At 40.8% G+C, this 23,983-nt stretch overlaps 1 protein-coding gene and 1 non-coding gene across 2 annotated transcripts in view; one reads left to right on the top strand and one right to left on the bottom strand.

The window, feature by feature from the left end:
- PAX3 (paired box 3) overlaps positions 1 to 23,983 on the top strand; it is a 174,270-nt gene that overhangs the window by 48,063 nt on the left and 102,224 nt on the right. The gene's annotated exons all lie outside the window — the stretch shown is intronic.
- Positions 20,268 to 20,342, bottom strand: TRNAT-AGU (transfer RNA threonine (anticodon AGU)). Its single transcript has one exon. It is a non-coding gene; the product is annotated as a tRNA-Thr (tRNA).

The following is a 23,983-nucleotide window of genomic DNA, read 5'->3' as shown; positions in this document are numbered from 1 at the left end:
CACTTTCAAACTGTCAGCCTTAAAGCTGTGTCATATTTTCTGCAAGTAATGTGGTGTCATCTGCATATATCAAATTGTTAATGTTACGTTCCTCAGTTTTCACTCCACCATCTAAATCTAATCTGGTTTTATTTATGATATGTACTGCATATAGATTGAACAGACAGTGAGATAAAATGCATCTTGTCTGATACCTTTGTCAACTGGAAACCATTCTGTTTCTCCATATTCTATCCTAACAGTAGCCTCTTGTCCAGAGTACAGATTGTGCATGAAAACAATCAAATGTGGCCCACCCATTTCTTTTAAAAACAACAGTCACTTTTCATGATCCACACAGACAAAAGCTTTCATGATCCACACAGACAAAACATAAATGGATTTTATTCTGAAATTATCTTGTAAATGCCAGTATTGCATAAGTTTGCAATATGATCTCTAGTGTCTCTCCTTTTTCTGAATGCAGTTTGAACATCTGGCATTTCTAATTCCATATATGGGAACAGTCTTTGTTGTAAGATTTTGAGCATCAGTTCAATCGTGAGAAATTAATGTGATGGTCTGATAGTTGCTGCAGTCTTTGACATCTTCTTGTTGGTGAACTGGAATGTAGGCTGAGACAGATTCCTCACTACCAGTTCTCCATCTCTGAGCTTCTGCTTTCTCCAGCTCAAGTGATCGATTCCCCTTCAGTTGATGTGTGGGTGGATTTTGACCTGCAGCTCCCATCAGTTTCCCTCACAGCTCCCTGGTCTTGGTTTTTAGAGATTAGGAAGCCACAAAGGAAATTAGATGGAGCTGCGGGTCAAAATGCACTCACACAGCAACTGGTCAGGAATCAATTGCTTGAGCCAGGGAAAGGAGAAGCCTCAGGGCAGAGTAACTGCTAGTGAGGAATCGGTCTGAGTGTTTCTAATCTATGGGCCCATTGTTTTGTTTTCCACATTTATCAGCATATTCTTGTTAAGATTTTGATGGACTCCATTTCAGTAGCCTGAGATAGCACTATTGATATCCAGGCTATTCCTGGTGATTTGTTTCTCCCAATTGCTTTGAGTGCAGCTTTCATTTCACTTTCTAAAATTGCAGACTCTTTCCCCAAAAGGTTCTTAGAAGGAATCTGCCATCCTTTCATCTCTTCTGTATAGTTCTTCAATGTATTCCCCCCATTTTTTCTTTACTTTGCCTATTCAGTTAATGTATTTCTGTACTGATCTTTCAGCATGCCTGATTGCTTTAAATTTACTCTTGATTTCTTAGCTCTCATGGAACAGATCTCTTGTCCTTCCTTTTTTGTTGTTCTCGTCTATTTCTTTACACAGGTTATTATAATAGTTCTCTTTGTCCCTACATGCCAGTCACTGGAACTTATTTAGACTTCTAATTCTAGTTCTGTCACCTTTTTCTTCTTGTCCATCTTTAGCAATTTGAAGAGTTCCATCAGTTATTTATCAAGGTTTTTCATTTCTTTTGGCTACAGGAATAGTCTTTTTGCATTATTTCTTGGTAATGACTTTTGTAACAAATAGTCTGTTGTAGGAAATCCAAAAAGACATCTTGTGCCACCTTAACAACTGGCAGATTTATTGCAGGATAAAGCTATGTACAAGTATTTAGAGTGGGGGAATCTAGAACAGATTGTGACATTTCTGTGCAAAACTCAAAAGTTTTAAGATGAGTACAATTAATGATCTTTCATAACAAATTGTTTCCCTGTTATGTTAAATTAATGTAATGCAAGTAATAAGTGAAAACGTGTTGTCTGTATCTAAGACATGGTTAAACATCTATTGATAAATTTTAATTCAGCAATTATTTATTCTGTAGGAAAAGTAGCAAGTCCTTTCTAGGAACAGACATGAACCGGAACATGAATTGAAGTTTGTCATGAATTTTGACTGGTTCGTGGCTCATGAAGTGATGTTCATGATCTAAAGAGGCCCCATGAACTTCCATGAATTATGGAAGGGAGCAAAAAGCAGAATTTTAAATGGCTTTGAGCCATTTAACCTCCTACTTTCTACTTGCAACCACTTTTGGTGAGAAACAGAAAGCTTGGAGCCATTTAAACCTTTGGTTTCTGATCCCCATCAAAAGTGGTTGCAAGTAGAAAGTTGGGGTCATGAAATGATATGAACTGGTTCAGTTCACAAATGGGCATAAAAGTTTGTGGTTCTGTTTGAGGTTGAGCCATGTACCATGAACCAAACCAAAAACAAAAATGCAGTTTAGGTCCATCCCTAGGGTCCTTTCAGGTCATGCAACTGGGAACAGCCTGGCCAGTACCACAATAATTGACCCAGCCCAGCAGCCGGCACCACATAAATGAACTAGATTTTCCCTAGGGAAAGGCTACCACAAGGAGGAAAGGAGGGAAAGCTGAACACTGAGGGTAAGGGGTGGGGCAGATAAAGGTAGATTGGCTTGTGGATGAGGAAGAGAAAAGGAATCAGGAAAGGGGGAAGAGGTTATGGGCTGAAACTGAATCCAGCGAAGATAGAAGTCCTTTGCCTAGGTCGGGGCACTCGGGGAGGGGAAATACCTCTCCCAGTCTTCGACGGGGCGCCGCTGAAAGCGGCGTGCCGGGTCAGGAGCCTGGGAGTTTTACTGGAGCCTTCACTATCAATGGAGGCCCAGATCGCAGCCACTGCCAAGTCAGCCTTCTTCCATCTAAGGCGGGCAAAGCAGTTGGCTCCCTTCCTAGAGCGTCAAGATCTGGCAACGGTGATTCATGCAATGGTCACCTCGAGACTGGATTACTGTAATGCCCTCTACATGGGGCTGCCTCTGTACCGAACCCGAAAGCTGCAGCTGGTGCAGAACGCGGCGGCTAGACTGCTGTTGGGGCTCTCTAAGTGGGAGCACATACAGCCTGGGCTACGCGAACTGCACTGGCTGCCAGTTGTATACCGAGTTCATTACAAAGTGCTGGTTATTACCTTTAAAGCCCTATATGGTCGAGGACCTGCCTACCTTAGGGACCGTCTCTCCCCATATGAACCCCAGAGAGCACTGAGGTCAGCTTGGAAAAACCTGTTGACCATTCCCGGACCAAAAGAGGTGAAGCTGCAAAGCACCCGTAACCAGGCTTTCTCTTCTATGGCTCCAAGCCTATGGAACCAACTTCCAGAGGAAATGCGGGCCCTGCAGGACCTTGAACAGTTCCGCAGGGCCTGCAAGACCATCCTCTTTCTATTGGCCTTCACTGACGAAGAAGGAAATTGTCAAGAAAACCGCCATCATAAAAGTAAACATAGCACTAGTACATTTTATTAATTTTAGAAAATTAATCAGAATTTTAACTAAACTGTTAATGTAGTTTTATTCAATTTTGTGTAATCAGTGTATGAATCATGTTGTTAGCCACCCTGAGCCTGCTCCGGCGGGGAGGGCGGGATATAAATAAAAATTGTTGTTGTTGTTGTTGTTGTTATGGGGGAAAGAGGAAATAGGAGAAGAAAATGAGATTCGTCTTGCAAGTCCCACTTTGGTACAGTGGTTAAGAGTGCAGACTGTTACTGGGAGAACTGAGTTTGATTCGCCACTCCTCCACTTGCAGTTGCTGGAGTGGCCTTGGATCAATCATAGCTCTCACCAGAGTTGTCCTTAAAAGGGCAGCTTCTGTGAGAGCTCTCTCAGCCCCACCTACCTCACAGGGTGTTTGTTATGGGGGAGGAAGGTAAAGGAGATTGTGAGCCACACTGAGACTCTGAGATTCAGAGTGGAGGGTGGGATACAAATTCAAGGTCTTCTTCTTCTTCTTGCGTTACCAGGCTCCAGTTGTGGTCTAGCTATCTCCAGAATTACAGCTGATCTCCAGATGACACTAATCAGTTTCCCTGGAGAAAATGGCTGCTTTGAAAGGAGAATTCTTTGTCATTATATTCAACTAGGTCCCTCCTCTCTCCAAACTCCACCTTACCTAGGGTTTACCCCCAAATCTCCAGGAATTTCCCAACCCAGAGTTGGCAACCCTATATGCACTGCTTTTGTATATATACTAGTAAAGAAATGGGGGGAAAAAAGATCATGTTCTGGGATACTTGTGGGTATTTTCCATGAACTCCTGTTGTGCAGTTCAGGAACTTCTCTGTATGTGAAAATGCATCTAGCCTGGGACAGATGCACTGAGACATTTGTGGTGAACAGATTCAGTAGAGAGGCATATAGTTTTTAACAGCAATGATAATTCGTGAGCTGAGCCTCAGATCTTCTTGCCTATCCACTGTCTGACTAGGCCAGCTGTCAGCTTAGTGTAGTGATGAAGAGTGGTGGACTCTTATCTGAAGAACTTGGTTTGATTTCCCACTCCATTTGAAGCCAGCTGGGTGACTTTTGGGTCAGTCACAGCTCTCAGCCCCACCAACCTGACAGGCAGTGTTCCCTCTAAGCAGAGTTAGTGTGAGCTAGCTCACAGATTTTTAGCCTCAAGTTCACACATTTTTGTCTTAGCTTAGGAAAAATGGCTTCAGAGCACACTATTTATGCAGTAGCTCACAACTTTAATGCCAGTAGCTCACAACTTTAATGCTAGTAGCTCACAAAGTAGAATTTTTGCTCACAACATTCTGCATCTTAGAGGGAACATTGCTCACAGGGTATCTCTTGTGGGGAGAGGTAGGGAAGGTGATTGTAAGCTGCTCCAAGACTCCTTGGGGTAGTGAAGAGTGGGGTATTAAACCAACTCCTCTTCTTCAAACAACTTTGCAGCTACACAGTGACTATGGTGAGAATTTCTTTTCATTCTGCCTTGCTGCTGCTTTTGCATCTGCACAGTTCTCAAAATCAGTACTCTTCCAGGTTTATGGTGGTTGGGCCAGGTAATTAAATGATGGGTAGGGGGAGGACTACAACTCCCATATGGCCTGCACATGCTCATGTGTGAAATAATGTTGATAATTACCCCATCCTTCTCTGGGCTTGCATCCAATCCCATCCTTCTCTGGGCTTTTAATTACCCCATCCTTCTCTGGACTTGCATCCAATACTCTGTCTACCAATTAACATGAGCGTTAGCAAAAGACTGAGAGAAGCTGAAGATTCTCCATTACTAGCTAAACAACTGAAAATATATGACTTTTATTCAGCCCAAGTGCCCACATCTAATCGTTTTGAGATTTTGGCTAATTTTGATAATGAGGATGTTATTGAGCAACTCTCACTTACACAAAAGTCTACTGACCCTCACGACATGATTAATACAATGCAAACTCTGAGGAAGCTGCAGACAAGATTAACTCTCTAAATTCTATCGAAAGCAACAGTTTTGAAGTGGGTTGCAGAGAACTCTTTAATGTAACGCATTTAACAGCTGTAACAGTAGACTTCATCTGTAGCCAGTTGAAACTACTTCATTATAAAATGGACTACATTACTGAGCAGCTAACTTTTAAAAGAAGCACCTTAGAACAGGTCACCCAATCTGCCAATGAATTACAGCCAAAGGAATATGATAAGCCTTTTTCACCGAGTAAGAACTTAATAAAACCCTACAAATTGGTTCTCACTCCAAATAAAATTTGCCTAACTGTTTGCAACTATAGAGGACGATGCCCTGCATGGAATAGTATGCAACAAACTAGGAAACTTTTGAAAACATTGTTTCCAAGGGAAATGAGATCGATCTACTAGAAGTGGATCTTGTGAGTTGCAATGCCCAGACTCAGAGGGCGATATTATCATTTAATTCAACACGTATACCTCAGCTTCTATTACAATCTAAAGGTTATCTGGCATCTAAGGGAGTCTTCCTATCCTGTGTTTTTAAGAATGAGATGATCTCTCCACTACTACCCACCAAGAAGTGTCCAACTCAACAGAATTATTCTCTGACTACAAATGTCGACAACAATAATTCAAATAGGGAAGAGCCAACTGATTCAACCAACTGCCCTTCCCTGCCTAATAATTTTGATGAAACTATGGACATAGTAGCAGGAAATAATATTCTGGAAGATAATATCAGAGATCACTTCCAATCACTTCAAGTGCAAGAACAACAGGATATCCTAAGGAGACTGGATCTATTGAGGGAAAATCTCGTATTAAAATAGACTAAATTCCAAAAGAGAATCCAAGGGATTCCCAATAATCAAATAGAAATTTCACAGGACACCTTACCAACAAATTCAGATCAACAAGAAGAAGCCTGTACTTCTATAATCTCCAACCATTCTCTTCAGACCAGCTTTAACTCTGACAATTTGGCCTCTAATTCTACACCATCCAGCTTTCCATCTACTAATGGGTGTATATATCAAGATTCTCAAAAACTACATGACCAAATTACAGAGCTGGACTGACTGTCCGAAAAGTCTTCAACTAGAGATCTTCACCTCATATCTTGGAATATTGCTGGCTGGCTGAATAAATCATGTGATCCTGACTTTATCGATTTCCTTACCCATTATGATTGTATTCTACTTCAAGAAACTTGGTCAGAATTAGAAATCAATATCCCTGGATTTCTTCCATTCAACTTTGCTGCTCATAGAAATGCTTCCAGGGGCAGAATTAAAGCTGGATTAACAATTATAATTAAAGCAAATATATGTTCCAATGTAACTTTACTTGACTCTTCCCCTCCCCTAGCACAAGCTCTATTAATTCACTTAACTAATTCTATGCTGATTCTGGTAAATGTTTATCTTCCTCCACCTGAGGACAATTTAATGCTTTTGATCAATTGGAACAAACTATCTGATTTTATTAATTCTTTGCTTAAACGTTTCCCATGTACCCCACTCCTTATAATGGGTGATATGAATGCATGGATAGGACCAAGTAACCAAAATCTGATTTCCCCTTTGAAGGATTTGACCACTTACCCCTACCCCTTACAGACATATGAATTTCTAAAGATAACAGGGACTTAGACACCAACTCATGTATTTTTATAAAAACACTGTATTTATGTCACAGTTGATGGCCTTGTTTGCTGGTGATAATGGGGGGGGGGCTGAATCTTTTTTCTCTTGTAAAAAGTTCTGTGTAAAGTTAAGTTTAGAGTCACAGAAAAAAATGTTTAGCTGCTGTGTGGGGGGGCAGGGAGGGAAACTAGGACTTCCATTGGGTTTTGTGGCTCCACATATGAACAATTTGCTTCTAATTGCACTATGCTGTGTGAATATATGGAAAGTAACTTACCAAATAAGCTCAGACTGCTCAAGAGCACCTGAACAGTTTGATGGGAAATAAGCTCTCTGCTCAAGACAAATGAACAGATCGTTATCTAAACCAGCATGTGCTTGAGCATTCCAAGATTGGGGTGTCAAAATATCTTGAACTGGCCCTGCTGAGAGGAGAGGGAGTATAGCTAAGTGTGGCAAACTTGCAAAGCCTCTTCAGGGAAGAGTCTCATCCATTTTCTTAAACTCTGATCGAGTTCTATTCTGCTGAACAGGCTCAAAATGCTCAGAAGCAATTTTCAGTGATACTCCCCTCATGTGGCAGTACTGCCTTCATGCTGTTTGGGGTGTGTGTGTGTGTGTGTGTGTGTGAAAGTCACACTCCAAGGGCAGAAATTCTACCACCCATGACCAATTTCAATGGGATTCAAGTAATAGGTTTCTCATTATTCATTCCATATCTTCCTGAAACTGTAGGAACACATTTATGAGATAAGGACCTATTGTCAGAGACATGACAGATGCATGAAAACATCCTGTGACAAAATTACAAAGTTTATAGAAACTAGGTTAATATAAAATTACACACAAATATCTGACCTCAAGAAAACAGAAACACAGGCAAATCTGACTTTGCAATATCATAGATGCCTTCCCATAAATTCTAAAATATCCTGTGTTTTGAAAATGGAGACTTAAAAAAATAGCCACTGTGTTATTTGTTCTTTTAAAATAGAGTTTCTCAACAATCATAAAGCCTTACAGCATTCGAAGTCGAAACTCAATCAAGCTATACCAAAATGAATACAAAGCAATAAACCACAGCTATTTAGAAACTGCAGAAATGAAACTGAATACATAGATCCTGATGTTAGCATTCTGAGAAATAAAAACACAAAACAGTATCAGTGATGTTATATCCCTATTTTTTCACATGCCTCTCTTGTCTAGGATTTTATGCAAAAAGTCAACACTGCCTAATTATAGCACTTTTATTCAGAAATAAGACCCACTGTGTTCAATAAAACTTGCTTTCATATTTTTTTTTAATGTTTTTGCATTTTTAAAAATACAGAAATTAATTTTAATTGGTGTTCTATAGTTCATATTCAGATGAAAGATAATGATTAATTTGTTCATGAGGACATTCAAGAGGCACTTCCTGTGAGGCCTTCCTGAGAAAGCAAATAGGATTCTAGATATCCATGATGGACCAAAATAACACAAAACAGTGAAATACTCTTCATCAGGCTGGATGTTTAAAAGGATCTTGGTCTGTATCATGTGCAGAAAGCCTTGCAGACTTCTTTTCTCCTCTGTATAAAGATAATTGGAACTATTATCTCAGTGATGGCAATCAATACAGAGACCATAACATTCAAAATCACTCTTTCATCAGATTTTTTGCTCAACTGCATGCAACTTTATCACTCAGCTTAACATACTCTAATGCTGGCATTTTTCTGGCATTGGTAGCAGTGTATACACATTGTCTTTCATGTTATGAAATAATCAGGCATGCTGTAGGACAAGTCAGTTAGAGTCAGTGTATACATATTGGTATGCACATATTTAAAATAGCTGTGCTTGCTTCTCCTGTATTATACTGTATGTAGATATACTTGCTAATTTTATGATGTGGTGAAACAGCCCCGTTAAAGTGAATGGGGAAAGGGGAGACTCATGTATCCACCCTTAGTTCCTTGGAGAAAGAATAGAATAAAAATGTACTATTTGTTTAGAATATTTCTATGCTGCCTCTTCAGAGTCTTGCTTGAGGCAGCTTACAACAACAACGTTTTAAAATAGACAGATACATTATGTGAATGTTTAATTGATGTGGGCTTATCCAGAATAACATTCCAACACCCAGCAAGAAGATCTGCACAAACCCTGCAATCACAAAATTTTGATCTAGGGAATGAATGGTTGTGAACATGGATGCAATCAGTTCCACCTGATATCCATAACCTGATCAACACCAACGAGAGACCTGCAAGATTTGACTTGCCACATAAAGTATGGACAGCAGCTAACAGACTATGAACAGGCTTTGGGAGTTGTGCAGATCTGTTGCTTAAATGGGGCAAACTACCAGGACCTGAATGCGATTGTTTATTTATTTATTACGTTTGACTTATATCCCGCCCTCTCCGCAAGCGGACTCAGGGCGGCTCACAACATCATATCCACACGATTAAACCAATAAAACATTGTGGTGCAACCTGCCAAAATATTTTCCATTTCTCACAGGAATGTAAGCGTCATGTTTTCCAGGGAGTTGTGATGGAGCTCTTTGAACTCTCCCCTGCTGTGATTGAGTGGATTGATTTTAGACATTAGTATTTAGGGGGATTGACAAATAAGTCTGCATACCCACTGTATCAACTTTGTTATGTATATTATATAATTTTATGCTTCCTGTGTGTAACTCTGTCATATGATAAATAAGGTTCACATATGTCCAAGGCAAGTAAACAGGCACTTTTGTACTATTGACTTTAATTAAAGGGACTTAGGTATGCCCTGCTTTCACTGGATTGCATGCTTTTGTCATATATGAAAGACCTGTGATAGAAGACAAGCTGGAATATGCCCAGAGGAGGACAACAAAGATGGTGAGGGGTCTGGAGACTAAGTGTTGTGAGGATAGGTTAAAGGAGCTGGATATGTTTAGCTTGGAGAGGAGATGTCTGAGAGATAATATGATAGCCATCTTAAAAGTATTTGAAGGGTTCATATAAAGGATGGAGTGGAGTTGTTTTCCGTTCCCTTGGAACCAATGGATTGAAATTAAATCAGATGAGATTTCAACTAAACGTTAGGAAGAACTTCCTTTAATAAAGTAATAAAATGCCAAAAAAGGAAGAACTTCCTGACAGAGCAGTTTTGCAGTAGAACAAGCTTCCTAATGAGATGTTGGGCTCTCCTTCTTTGGAGGTTTTTAAGCTAGATGGCCACTGACAGCAATGCTGATTCTGTGAAGTTAGGCAAATCATGAGAAGGAGGGCAGGAATGGATAAGTCAGTGCTTGGCTCTTGTGGCCCTTTTGTACAGTACTTGGGGTAATGTTGATTGCTGCTTCGGGGTCAGGAAGGCATTTTCTTCCAAGTCACGATTGGCCCAGGTATCCTTAATGGCTTTTTTTGTCTTCCTCTTGGCATAGAACAGGGGTCACTGGGGAACTGAGGAGAAGGTATCTGTGAATTTCCTATAGTGTGCAAGGAGTTTGACTAGATGATTCTTAATTTTCTTTCTTTTTTTGTTTTAGTGTTGTGTGTGTGTCTTTGTGTGCCTGGAAGTCGATGACTTTTGGCAACCCCTAGTGGGGCTAGGGGATTTTCAGAGAGGTGGCTTGATATGTCTGCCTCTGTGTCCCAGCCCTAGTATTCCTTTGAAGGTTTCCCTTCCAAGTGTCTGCTGATGGGCTGCTCACTCCCAGACACACATTCCAGCCGCTGTCTATGACAGCAAACTCCTGCACTTGGTACTTTCTGCTTGTCTGCCTGCCATTGGCAGAGTCTCTGTATGTCCGGGAGCTCGCCAGCAGATCTTCCTGCCACGCGAACCTGTCCCTAACAACTGAGTTGTGCGAGGCAAAGTATTTCTAGGAGGGGGGGGTGATTGGGCGCCGGGGAGGGGGTTTGCCAGGCCGAGGCATGAAGGGATTGGTGAGGCAATCATGCCACTCCCTAAGGGGTTTGTGAGCTTCCGCAGCGGCGGACGCGACCTTTGTTTTTGGTTTCAACGAGTGCCTATGGGGCATGCTGCTATTTTTGCCGGCGTGACGTTGCACCTCTTGGGGGGGCATGTCATGGGCCAAACTGTTCAGGAAGTGGCCTAAGACTGGCCATGCCCCCAACTCCACCCCCTCCTCCACCTGAACGTCACGCTCCGCCTCACTTCTGCCTGCGCTCGGGCGCAGCCCTCAGGTGCTGCTGCCCTCGGGTGGAGCGGCACTCAGGCAGCCCCTCGCCCATGTAACTCCTCTACACTTTGGCGGCGCCGGTCGTACATCGGTGCACACCCTTCCTTCACCCACGTAGCGGCTCGTCTGCTCCCAAAAGACTTTCCATCCCCCTCCCCTCTGGATTCTGCTGTTAATGATCTGATTCTGTGATTCTTTTTGGGTAAAAAAGAACAAAAGAAGAGCCCTGCTGGATCAGCTGTTTATTCCTGTAGCCATCATTACATCCTCTAACAGCAAATTTCACATTTTTTTTTATCACTCTCTGGGTAAAGTAGTATTTCCTTTTATCCATTCTGAACCTACAGTCCATCAGCTTGATTGGATGATCTCAAGTTCTAGTATTTTGGGAGAAGGAGAAAAAGTTTTCTTTGTCAGCTCTCTCTACCCCATGCATAATTTGATAAACCTCTGTCACATCCTCCCCTTTGTAATCTCTTTTTCTAAACTGAAAAGTCCCAGACTCTTCAGCCTGTCCTCATAGGAAAAGTGCTGCAACCCCCTAATCATCTTGTACTCCTCTGTACTTTTTCCATGATATTAACCAGTGTGCCAATGGGGCTGTCACATGTCATGATAATGCAGAATACTAAAGGATTACTGGTGTTGTGGTGCAGAAACCTTTGGTGACAGTGTTTAGAATAGGATTCCCAGCCTTCCCCTGGGAGTGGGGTTTCCTCCAGCTTGGGGGCCTCCAACCTGCCAGCCCAGGGTTGACCGGTGGGGGGCTACCCACCCTGAAAAGGTTCGTTGGCACCTGATGTGCCTGGTGTGATGATGTCACTTCAGGATGACATCATTGCACTATGTGCACAAGATGTTTTCTCCACCAGCAGCCAGGAAGAATTAGGAAATGAATGTTATATTCACAGGCTATATTATGATATAAGAAATGAAAGATACCTGTAGAGAGTTTAATGTGCCATTCATTGAGTTATATAACTACAATGATGGTCGCCTCCTGATTCTAATTTATCTGGGTGCATCTTCGTGTAGTCCAACTATGAAAACAATAGCTTAAGCAAACTACTTGTGATGAAGGTGTGTTTTTTTGCTTAGGGTGAAGATTTTTGTTCATGTACATAAATACAGAAAAAAAAAATTGGACAAGAGTTTAGAGAAAGAAGTTCTTAAATGTCAAAGGAAAACTCTGTTAAGTATTTCCCTCTCTCACACATAACTACATAAAGGTGGACATAATCTGCATGGGTAGAAAAATAATGGTCTTGCCTTTCTTTTTGTTGATGGATTTATGAGTACCGGAATTGCAAAGAAATATTCTGTTCTCATTTTACTGGCAAGACAGTCTCACTTCTGATATTCTATCCATTCTGTGCATCCCAACGCATAACAATGACTAGTATATAGGAACCAGATGGTATGTGGTTTCTGGAAGTGTACCATCAAAAAGGTGCAGCTGCTTATCCTTCATTAAGGATACAATTCTGTGCATATTTACTTGGGAGGAAGCACTGTGAACTCGGAAAAGGCCTAATTCCTGTTAACTATGGATTGAATGTAATCTTTAGAAACTAAGGTACATTGACTTGACTTTAAGGTGCAATGTCATTATTATGTCATCACTGTAAGCTAGAGTTTTATCTATATGTTTTTGAAACTAGATCATAGAAATACCATTTTAGATTTGGGATATTTAATTCTGAGTAAACACTTAAAACCATCAGATAAGCTTGTTTGAGTTCCTAGTATTGTCCACTATATTGGTTAAGTCAATAAACACCCTATAATTATATAAGAAAATAAATGTAAGATGCATTAAAGGCCATGAGAACAAAGATACTAGAAACATTTGTATACTGTTTATCTGTGCATATATTATTTTGTATTAATGTTAGTGACAATAATTGTGACATTTCAACAAAACTGTATAATTGCTTTAAATACAAATTTGTGGTTTTGAATAGAAGTTTTCCAGATATATGAACAATGCCCTAGGAGTTTATTGTTACTTTGAGAATATTCATAAATATTTTATAACTGATTATGAAAAAAAGTCAGCGTAATTAAGAAATGAGCCACCTACAAATAGACACAAAATATAGGGTACTAAGTTTATTTTGGGTCATATGTTTCATACAAGATTTATGTGAACAGGTTTCCTTTTCCTTTCTTTGTAGAGTGAGCGCTACACTTTACTTTGGCTTTAAGTGGTTTGACAGGCCAAAGGTGAAAGTTGAAATGGATTTGAGTACCTGTGTTCCTGAGCAGTGTATTAATAATGAAGCAGCTCTTTTAGAGCTTTCTGCTTATGCCTGTCATTCAACTTTTACACAATATCTTCAGTTCCACACTGAATTATTTCCCATGAGTTCAATATTTTCTCCACTGAGTAAGTAGGAAAGCTAAGGTTGCCAGCTCTGGGTTGGGAAATTCCTGGAAATTTGGGGCAAGCAAGGGTGGAGTTTGGGGAGGGAGCTTAGTAGGGATGTGGTGCCATACAGTCCACACTCTGACGCTGTCATTTGTGAGGAGAATCAATCTCTAGTCTGGGGATCAGGTGTAATTCCAGGAGAACTCTGGGCATCACATGGACATTGGCAACTCTAGGAAAGCACATGCAGGGGAAAGTGCTCCGTGAGTTCTACCACCCATACCATTGAAGATCCTCATGCTGTTCTTGATTTGCTTGGTTGCCCAGGAACAACATTTGGGGGAACATTATGGGCTGCAGTAGGAGGGGAAAACAAGAAAGCTCTCTTCTGCAGAAGTGTCTTCTGTCAGCAGAAAATGACTTCTGGATTCAGCCCCACATGTGTATAACTGATCTTGCATTTGCATGGAAATACTAAATTGAGTAGATATATCTCACTGGATTGTGACCACACAAGTTATAGCTGGTCACAACTGCTCAGTTGGATGCATCCTTTTTCATTTTGGGAGAGGAGATGGGACGTGAGCAATTTTATTAATGTAAATAATGATAACAGGACATATTTAGTCTATTTTCTAGGGGGAGGACATATAACAGGACATATTTAGTCTAAATTCTAGGGGGAGCTGTAATATAACACCCAGAGACTATAGAATGCTTCTGTCTCCATATCATTATTTCCCATCCTCTCTGCCTGTGAAGATCTTCTTACAGGGCCTACAGCCGTTTTAATGCTTTTTGAATACTTTACTGAAAGTAACTCTGCACATGTAGGATTGGATTATTTCCGAACTCTACTAACATTAATGGCCTACAATGTATTCATTGTACATGCATACACAAATTTATCTTATTTAGGTAGGACTATACCTGGAGATGGGCTATCCTGGACTACCATTCACTGCTGCTTAGCACAATGGTAGGGGGGAAACGTGGGGGGGGGGGAGTGATTCAACATCATGCCAACATCACAACAGTACTCCAAGTGAGAAATGGGAGTGATGTTATCACATCAGCTCAGTGCTCTTGGATTTACCTCAGATTCTATAGTTAAATCACAGAGCTTTTCTTGAATCCTAGAGTACCATGCAGAGGTGATGATATCACTTCCGGTTTGTGCCAGAAGTGATGTAATGGTATTGGGGTGATGCCAATCAGACAGGTCCACAGCTTCCACAGTCTCCAGCCAGGTTCCAGCACAGGGCTGGCAATCTTGTAATCAAGAAGTTTGGCTGCAGGTTTCAGCGTAGCTATTTTATGCCAGCAATGCCTTTACAAAAATTAGCTCTGAGACACATTTTTAAATTAGTCCAAATGCTTGAAAAACAAGATTTTTGTGCACATGTGTTTGTGAACTATTATTCCTGTGAAACTGTGTAAAATGTGTATGTGCAAAATTACTAGTTCTGAGCACCTCAGCAAACTTTAACAAACATCAAGTGACACTGCTATAAGAGACTCAGGGACAACACCAACAAGCAAGTTTGTCTCATCTTAAAGTGTTGTTTTATTATTGTTATTCTTTGCTTTTGACAAAGTGCCTTTTAGCTTTTGGAGATGGTAGCAAGCTGTAGCACATAGCAGCCTGTCATTGGATAGGCTGAGTCATATTTTTTTATAACTGAACAGGTTTGAGCTATTCAGATACAACGATGCCATTGAACATTCGGCTTCAGTGATTTCAATTTGAGAGCTGTGAGTTGATCCTGTGGATGATGAATTTGCTTTTATTTTGTTTTTGCTCAAACAGTTATAGCTCAAAAGGTAAAACAAATCTCCCATGAGCAAAGAATATGTCCCATATGTAGAAGGGAAGCTTTGAATCCACCCCATTGTTGGATTTTACAGCATGTGTCATCTTTTTTGGTTCACTAAACTACTATTTTTGTGTATTTCTTAGAGCTTTGTGTGGTGGTGGTGGCAGGCAGTGTTCCCTCTAAGTTGAGTTAGTGTGAGCTGGTTCACAGTTTTTTTAGCCTCCAGCTCACACATTTTAGTTTTAGCTCAGGAAAAATGGCCCCAGAGCAAACTAATTTATGCGGTAACTCACAACTTTAATGCCAGTAACTCATGAAGTAGAATTTTTGCTCAAAAGACTCCATTGCTTAGAGGCAGTATTGGTGGCAGGTATGAGAAGGTTCTGTGAAGGATTTGGTTATGGATACAGGTATGCTGTTAATTTACCCTTACGTCACAGCATGGAATTAGTCATATAAACTGCCACAAGTTTATTGCCTTTAAGACTGGGGATGTTAAAATATGAAGCTGAAATTGATCACTTTCTGCCATTAAAATAAAGAATAATAAAAATTAGAATCAGTGCTTAGTTTTCCAATTTTTTAAAAAAATGTTCTACCATGCAAGGTACCATTGGTATGGAGGGATTATGCAGGTGACATGTTTTGTGGATGTTAATTTTAGGGCATGATTCTATACACATGCATTTGGAAGTGAATTCTGTTTCTTGGACACATCAAAAACATGCTTAGATTTTAGATACTTGCTATAGCAGACATCATCCATAGAAAATAGAAGTATTATTCATGGTATGATAGGAAGCCTGATTTCCTCCTTTACTAAACTCAGCAATCTGAAGTGAATCCGAAAGACTGAAGCCGTGCCTACAGTTTACTTAAGGTGTAAATCCCATTGAATTTAATGAGGTGTGACTTTCAAATAATGCAGAATAACCCAGCTACATAGCAGTTGAAATCTAACACTGGGTTTAACTTGTTTGGAATCACATAAGTTAATACGTTAACACTGTTAATTTGAACATACTTTTTATAAGGCAAAGGAGAACAATTAAGATTCAGCTCTGCCTAAACAAAACAACAACAAGCCTCTTGATCCTTTGAATAAAACAATCATACATTTGGAAAACTAGATTAAACAAAGGAAAATATTCTGTTGTAAAGTTTTGCAATGATATCTAGATGAAAGTAACAAGAGTAATGTCTCATTTTGGCTTTATCGCAAACTATGGTATTCTCTTTTTTCAGATATTGTCTTAACTCCAGTATGATTGTGCAACATATATTTTAAAATAAAAAAGAGCCATATACCCTTTGTGGGCAACCAAAAAAGCAAGTCCCAGATGAACCCATTTTTGAAAAGCATTTTCTCTTGCACCTAGGAACCCTCTCAAGTGCCTCCAAGTACAGCCTCACCTTGAGCATGGAAAGTTCCTGCTGAAAAAGAGAAATTCTGAGACAGCTCTGAACAAAAGAGGGACATGGGCCCTCCAGTCCATAAACAAACAGGGACAAGACAATGGAAGCAGAGCTGCATCCCTATGAAACTAGTGACTTTCTTTTGTAGTGGAGGACCCTTTCAAGTAGTTGTTGTTGTTGTGGCTTTCAACACATCCCACCTATTCTTATTTTCTCTTGTTGGGGATGTTTGCTGGGGTTTTAAAAAAATGTTTACTCTTGTTTGTTTGAACTAATCACGACTTAAGTAAGAGTCCTTTTGCCTTTCCCCCCTCTCCTCTTCACGAAGCATTTGGCCATAGTGACCGCTCAGGCATAAAAACGTGCTTATCTACAAATGAATGGCAGCTCTTTGCTTCATTAAAGCCTCTTTCTCTTTTGGCACTCGCATTGTGACCCTTTGATATTAATTCAAAGGGCAATTAAAGAATGCGGCCCATCTTTGAAGTCAAGCATTCAGGGCAAGGAAGGGGATGAACCTGGGACTCTGATGGACTGCGCACATTCAACAGGCCTTTTCAAGGCAGTTTGAAGTGACTCAAAGAAAATGGGCAGAAGAAGGTCAAAGAGAAAAAAGAGGCTAAAGAAACAGTCTGTATTTGTTCGAAGTATTAGCCAAGCAAACTGCAAATAGCAACAAAATGAAACAGTTAATAGAGCAGCCAGACAGAGGCATGTCAATCACTTAACTTGAAAAGCATTGGGCTAACCAAGGCTTCAGTCCACTGTGTTATCTAATTATCTTGGGAAAGCCACTAGCTGGAAGTAATAGTATTGTATTTCTTTCTGCTTAGTGCTCAGAAAAGGTGATAAATACTTGCGTCTTCGTAATTATGCAACATATATACATAAAGGGTAGTGTACTGCCATATTGTAGGCTAGATTGAAAAAAAGAGAGCACAAATTCAGCCCCAGACAAAGGCAACAAACCAGCTGAAAAGCAAATAATCCGAGATTCCTCATAGGAGCATTAGCATGTTTGAAATTCTTGCGATTGCTTTCATATAGAGCACGCATGGCTTCCAATGGAACAGGCCTTAAAGAAAAACACATTTGCAAAGCCCAAAGAAGGTTTTAAAAAAGAAAAGAAATAAGAGTTTGAAAACTGCATACAATGCTAAGGCTCAGACTTTAACCCACAACAAAGAGCCTAAGGGGTTCAGCGGAGGCCCTGTCCACCCCAGCGTAGCCAGTAAAGCTACGTAATTGAAGCACATATGGTTCAAGGCCTGTCTTCATTAAAAACTACAACAAGGCAAGGTTCCATTCAAAGTTTACTTTGGTTTTGCAGATTAAATGAGAGTCATGGGGCCAATATTTTAAATCCAGAGTCACTGAAGTAGTTACTTGTATAGAAGAACCTTCCTCCCAAAATATCAGACAGATTATAGACACTGGTTATAAAAATGTGTTTATTGTCTTGCTAAAGTATAAATATTGGCATGGTTCTAAAAAACCAAGGAGAGCTTAAGAGATAGTTTGGGTCCTGGGACCAAACTCCAGCTCCTATCTTCTGATGAGTTTCCACTTTTCAGGCGTAACACCAGCAAATATGCTCCACAAGGCTTGACATGCTGTGGTGAGTTTCCCTCAGTGGCTTCTCATCAGCAGCTGCTATTGACATGGACTAGGGATAGGAAAAATCACTGCAGGATGACTTTGAGTCATGTGGTATTTGTTTGGAGAAATTATGCTGGGACGGTGAAATCTCATTATGAGAAATTAACTGGGGCTTGGAAAAGAGCATCTGGACTAACTTGTACAATGACAGAGGACTTGTGTGTCACGAATGCACCTCCTTTTTTTCTATACATTCATCTAGCCATTCAAAGTTATTTAAATCTTTATCTGGTTTCATTGGCCATTATTATTCTCATGTTTACAAATAAGGAACTGAGCATGAGAAACAACAGCAATGGGTTTATGCAATGTTTTATTTAGCTGAGAGTGTACTGCCGTATTTGGAACATAAACTAAGTGAAGGTATTGGCTTGGATGTCGCCTAGAATTTCTGTGGGTACAAGGGTGGGGGTATGATTTTGGTTAGTTTCTGTCCTGCAGCACCCCTCGAATGCTACTCCCAAGAAATAGCCTGGGGAAAATCAGAGGTCTTCTGCAGAAGGGGACAATGGGCAAAAGTTACCAAATCACCTGCTTCTGCAGAAATTCTTGGTGGGATCCAAGCCACAGACTACATTCTCTTACTGGCTATAGCAGATAGAATTCCAGAGGACATGTTTTCCTTTGCCATACTGACAACTGGAAACCGTATGGCTGTTCTGCTGGTCACAGAGAAAAAGGTCTGGTAGAGATCAGCTGCCTAACTCAATCCTATCCATATTTATTTAGAAACAAATTTAATGGGACTTACATATCAGGCATACAGCTGAATATGTATACTGTAGATTGTGCCCATTGGATTGAATTTTACAATTGCATGAGCATAAGGAGTTTATACAGTAGGATCTTCCAGAGGCATGCTGTGCTCAAGGCATACTGTGCTGATGCAAGAGTAAGGAAGGATCATTTTTTTAAATTTTACATCTTCACTGCATCCCTCAGTGTCATGTAGCATGTTTTCCACAAGGGTCTCCTGTCAGCACAGACTTTTGGGGGTACACGGGGTGGGGGGTAAACAGGGTAGATCAGTCCTATTGTGTGAACATCTTCCACTTGCTTAACTGTAGGAGCTACGCTATTACCTTTTTGCAAATCAACTGCAGCTGTGTAGTCCTTGCACTATTTATGTGAGTATGTAAAGTGTGTATGCATATTATATATATGTGTGATTAAATCACTCCAGAAAAGTATGTTTTCCAAAATGAACTCCACATTGTCAGTCTGAAACTGTTCTGTAATGTCTGTAATTGTGTGCACAGCACTTTTTACCTTAGCATAATAAAAGCAGTTTTTGAGGAGGTTACATATGCCAAAGGAAATACATTATTTTGTGAATAATCAGGCAACTCAATTTATACTTGCCTATCCACCCCTAGTGGAGTTCATTGAACATGCACGTGTCAGAGGAGGACTTTGATTATTTCAGTCCAAGGTAGATGGTCTATTGCTAACTTCTCTTGCATAAGCATAATTGCAATGGAGAGTTGCTTCAAAAATCATAGTTGTACAATTTGTAGCTTTGTGAAGGTTTTTTTTTTTTTAGGATAATACTCTACAAAAGCAGTAGAAAAGAGATAGCCCTGAATACTTAGATAGTTTCTGAAGATCTGAAGGAGCAGTGACTCATGAAAGCTTATACCCTGCCATAAATTTGTTAGTCTTTAAGGGGCTACTGGGCTCTTGCTCTTTTCTATAGCTACGGACAAACATGGCTACCTGTCTTGATCTACCTCCAATAAAAGCAGTGCTTGAGTTTTATTAGAATGATAGTCCTGAAGAACCTGGATCCTGCATTTAGCAGTTATTGGATTTATGAACATATGAAGCTGCCTTATACTGAATCAGACCCTTGGTCCATCAAAGTCAGTATTGTCTACTCAGACTGGCAGCAGCTCTCGAGGGTCTCAAACTGAGGTTTTTCACACCTACCTGCCTGGACTCTTTTTAGTTGGAGATGCCAGGGATTGAACCTGGGACCTTCTGCTTACTAAGCAGATGCTCTACCACTGAGCCACCATCCCTCCCATATATATGACCTTCTCAGTACCAGATGGAGAGACTCTTCTTATGGTCTTGTGATCTGAAGATGGCAGAGCTATTGTCTTTTTGAGTCAGCTACCAATTACTGGCTTGGATCCAGATTAATGATTTCAAAGGATGTCCACTCATGGAGTGCAATTTTCCTGCCTCCCCATCATGTAAACCTGAAATGCTCCCTGAACCCCAGGAGCAGGAATTGTATGTGTTGTGTATGGAGGGGGGATTTTGCACTGCTATGAAAGGAAGGAGGTGGAAAAATTATTCTCCATTGGTGCAAGTTCCTGTGGAAACATTAGTCTGGATACAGCCCTTTGTCTACTAGCTTAACTAAATTAATTTTGAACAGCTACAAGGCTAGTCTTGCAGGCAACCATTTACAATGTATATACCAGGAGTTGCTGAATTCTGACATTATTCTGTGTTAGAGATTTACTTCTGTGATTTTCTGTGTTATATAGCTTTTAGTACTCTGTTCTAAATTATTGTTTCACTTTGAGCCTGAGGTTTTGGATGATGTAGAATGTCATAAATTAATGGTTATCATTTTACTTATTAGCATATTGCTCCATGATGTATAAGAGCCCCATGGTGCAGAGTGTTAAAGCTGCAGTACTGCACAGTCCAAGCTCTCTGCTCACGACCTGAGTTCGATCCCTGGCGGAAGCTGGGTTTTCAGGTAGCTGGCTCGAGGTTGACTCAGCCTTCCATTCTTCCGAGGTCGGTAAAATGAGTATCCAGCTTGCTGGGGGAAAAGTGTAGATGACTGGGGAAGGCAATGGCAAACCACCCTGTAAAAAAGTCTGACATGAAAATGTTGTGAAAGCAACGTCACCCCAGAGTCGGAAACGACTGGTGCTTGCACAGGGGACCTTTCCTTTCCTTCCATGATGAATATATACCTATTTTTTAAAAATTATACTCACTGCTACTTATGAGTAAAGTCCAACCCATTGAAACAAGCCAGTGAATGTTTCAGCCAAGGATTTTACCATTTAAACCCTGCATGGTAACTGTTAGTGGGTTTTTTTGGTGGGGATGTTAACCCACAGCTGTTTAAAAACAGGTTTGTAGCAAATACAGTGAGGAAGAGCAACAGTACTTTGCCATAATTTATGTGGGCTAATAAATGTCAGCTTCCTTTTATATTGCTATTGGAATATCAAAAAAGGAATTCCTACATTCATGAGACAACCAGGGACAATTTCAAAGCTTGTTACAGGATCATTTTACTGTGACAGTGTATGAACACTTCACTGTCTAGGAATTCCAGCTGGGCTAATTATACAAAGCCACTATCTTTCTTTTCCCCTCTTCTCAACATGTACTTCCCTAGTGCTCTGCAAGGGCAAAATCTGCCCTGTTTAATTTAAGGTACATGTTGGTATTAGAATTTTCAGTGGTCTCATAATTTTGCACTGTAGGAGAAGCAATACCAAAAGGAGGAACTGTGATTACCCTGCAAGATTCTGTTCATTAGAATCTTAGATCAAACTGACCTTGTGATTCCTTTCTCTAGTTATGTTGGGGATGAGAATAAGCTGGAGCAATGGGCAGAATATAAAATCATCATCATCATCTCTATATATGTATTGCATGGTCTGCAGAAACCAGAAACAATGCATCAGTGCATTGGATCCCAGAAGACGCCTCCAGCTAGTTATGCCCAAACAGAATCTTTCCTATTACCACTGATAAGAATGCACTTGGAAAGAAAACCTTTGGCAGTTATAGGCTGAGTGATGAGCTACAGGAGAACATAAGAAGAGCCTTGCTAGATCAGATAATCTAGTCCAGCATCCTGTCTCACACAGTCGCATTACACAGTTCTTTCAAATCACCCCATAAAAAGTCCTCAGTCTGATAGCTCCGGGTCTGATAATATACTTTGAATGAGCACTGGTCTCATTTCATAGGGTTTACCCCTTACTTGCACTGTAAAACATGATATAAGTTTACCTCTGTATAACTGGTTACCAATTATGAAGTCAGAAAACCTACCCTTGACTGTGAAAGCAAGGCAGTTTCAGCAGAAAGATCATTTCTCTTGGAATGCTGCCTATATTGCAGGATGTCCTACAGAGTCTAAGGAAAAGTTGGTCACATGCTCTCTGAATTTGCACCAAGCACATGACCTATGAGTGTCTTAGCATGAAGGGCTAAAGTTAACATAATGTCAAGGATCTGTAATTTTGTGGACCTAACTCCTCATACATAGTTTTATGTGTCTGCCTGGTGCCTGTGAGAAAAATTATGTCCAGTGATAGATTTCTTGTAAATTTCCCCAAGCTGCCAAACACTGGCTCTCTGGAGCTGTTTTGGGTTGGAAAGCTAGCATGGGAGGGGAAAGATTTGACTTCCTTCTCTCCTCAGTCTCAGTTTGAATTGAGTCCACGTGTATCTGGGAATTAAGTTTTAGCATGGAATTCCCAGTACACATCTGGTAGATGGGACACAGGGTGGCCACATAAAAATGTATCATCTAGTTAAACCCTCAGCCCTCAGATGTGTAATATAGCTACAAAGCAATTAGGATTGGACATGGAGTATATAGATCAAGGCAGCCACACTGAAGGTTTATTTTATATTTATACATAAAAGTTCTAGTTCACACTGTTTCCCAGACTGAACATGGACCTTTTTAGTTGCATTAAGCCTTGGTAGGGAAAAAAGACAGATAGCTGTATTGTGTCTTTTTTCCTACTGGAGTTTAGAGTAATTGTGGGAAGACTGTCTGGTCAAAGTTATAATTCTGCAACATAATTACATGCCTAAGGATACATTAATGGACACTCAGCATCACATGTAGTTTGCCTGTAAGCTTTGCTCTAAAAAAATGGAAAAGGAAAAAAGAAAGAAAGAAACCCTTTTAGTTTGAAATTTATTTTATGTGCCTTCAACTATCTTAGTGGTGCACTGACTTTAGCACTGTGTGATTTTTTGATTTTTTTTTTACACTTTCTCTCACTTCTTGCTTATATCCAGAAATGAACATTGTTGGTCTTGGAGGGTGGCTGACCAGATGATGGGTGGTCAGTCCCATAGCTATGGTGGAGCCTTGAGGGATCCAGGCCCCACCAATCAAAACCCCGTGTAACCTTTCTGCCCCCACCAATTGGTTCTCCATCTAAATAAATCACCATCATCACTCACCGCCAGTCCCTGCTGCTCTGTTCAAGCAGCGCCCACTGGAATGAGGAAGTGGAGTGGATGGGAGTTCCCCTCTGGTTGCCAGCAAGAGTTCCTGAGATCCATCCCTAACTTGATTAATTCCTTCATTGAGACCCACACCCAGGGCCGGCTTGCCCACTAGGCAAACTAGGCAGTTGCCAAGGGCGCTGGCAGGATGAGGTCACTGAATTTGGCTTTTTACCCTTCCCCCTAAGCAAAAGCCTAGTTTGCCCGCTCTCCAGCCTCCTCCCCCCTCCCTTCCCCACCCCAGGTCTATTTCAATGCCTGGAACGGAGGTCGAGCTGTGCTCCTGGGCTATCTAAGGCAACCCCCCCCCCGAGAAGTGGGAGGAGGGAGCAGTGCCGGCGCCCTTTCAGGATGCTGGTCCTTCCTGCTGATGCTGGCCTGCCCTGGCACTGACAGTGAGCACGCCACACAGTTTTACCCACTGATCAGC

The sequence above is a fragment of the Heteronotia binoei genome, chromosome 6, assembly GCF_032191835.1.
Source record: "Heteronotia binoei isolate CCM8104 ecotype False Entrance Well chromosome 6, APGP_CSIRO_Hbin_v1, whole genome shotgun sequence".
Classification (NCBI taxonomy): Eukaryota; Metazoa; Chordata; class Lepidosauria; order Squamata; family Gekkonidae; genus Heteronotia; species Heteronotia binoei.
The sequence above is the reverse complement of the archived record's forward strand: the minus strand, read 5'-3'. Positions and strand labels throughout refer to the sequence as shown.